Here is a 1,362-nt window from a genome sequence, read left to right as displayed (position 1 = left end):
TATTGGAAGAATAAGATGCGCATGCATCTTGAAGCCATTGATGTCGATCTCTAGTATGTCGTCAAGAACGGCGTTCCCAAAACTGGTGAAGGTGTCACCCCCACTAATGTCAAGAAGTTCATTCAACTGGACTCTACTGCAAAGAACATCATATGTGGTCATCTGACCAAAGGACAGTATGCCCGTGTGAGTGCTCTGGAAACGTCAAAGCTAGTCTGGGACTGGCTATCCAAGGTTAATGAAGGCGTCTCAACACAGAGAGATCAAAGGATCAGTGTTCTTCGCAACCTCTTCAATCGCTTCAAGAGAAACAACAATGAAAATGTCCAGCTCACGTTTGATCGTCTAACTGACATCACAAATGAGCTTCAAGCTCTTGGCGCCACTGAGATCACCAAGCATGAAATCGTCAAGACACTGCTGAGATCACTTGACAGCACCTTTGACACCCTTGCCCTCATGATACAAGAAGAGTAAAATGCAAGCGCGGTCCTAATTCTTTCCCAAAAGTGTCGACTGGGTCCTAATTCTTTCAAAATGCACATCTGGGTCCTAAATCTTTCTAAGTTGTTCACCCGAGGTCCTAATTTCGACTGTCCGCCGCTGACCAGCTCGCGTGGCGCGTTGACCGCTGCCACGTCGACTCGAGGGCCCACGAGGGATAACGACCAGCCGTGCATTTTTTCAAAAGAGCCCCCCAACCCTAATCTCTCCACAGCCGTAGTCCTTTCCTCTCCTCTTCCCCACCTCTCTCTGCTCTGGCGAAACAGGGGAGATCGACGGCGGCGGTCCGGTGAGAAGAGGCAGGCGGCCATCGTAGGCGCTTGTCCGGCGGCGGCGCCGCTAGGATGGCGCCCGTGCATCGGCGACCTGGAGATCCTCCTCCACGATACGGTCAGTGTGTTGCCCATAACCCTAACCCTCGATCCTCTTTTTCCGTGGATTTCGATTTAGCTCGAATCGATGGTAGTATTTGACTGAATCCCTCGATACCTAGGAGCACAAGAGGAGGTTTTTACCGTAGAAATCAACTATGGTGGATTTTTCTGCGGATTTGGCCGATCGAAGACGTATGTCGATGGTAAAGTTGCTCTGTTCGATGGTTGCGAAGTAGATACATGGTCTCCTCTCTGGCTCACTGATTTTATGCAGCAACTGGGATATAGTGACCAATCTAAGCATGTTATTTACTGGTTACTGCCTGGAAAGAATTTAGCCGACGGACTGCGGATTGTGGACTGTGACACTGACACTTTGCACATGACAGCAGTTGTTCCAAAATTCCAGTTGTTTCAGTTGTTTGTTGATCACAAAGATATGGCCTTTGACAATGTAATGGATGATATTCATGTTAGTGGTACA

The 1,362-nt window shown here is 48.8% G+C and overlaps 1 long non-coding RNA gene across 1 annotated transcript; it reads left to right on the top strand.

Annotated features, from left to right (window-relative positions):
- Nucleotides 1-479: 479 nt before the first annotated feature.
- On the top strand, nt 480-1,362 carry LOC123136286 (uncharacterized). Its single transcript, XR_006466743.1, has 2 exons — nt 480-894; nt 998-1,362. It is a non-coding gene; the product is annotated as an uncharacterized lncRNA (long non-coding RNA).

This window comes from Triticum aestivum, chromosome 6B, assembly GCF_018294505.1.
Source record: "Triticum aestivum cultivar Chinese Spring chromosome 6B, IWGSC CS RefSeq v2.1, whole genome shotgun sequence".
Classification (NCBI taxonomy): Eukaryota; Viridiplantae; Streptophyta; class Magnoliopsida; order Poales; family Poaceae; genus Triticum; species Triticum aestivum.
This window is presented reverse-complemented; position numbering and strand designations above follow the sequence as displayed.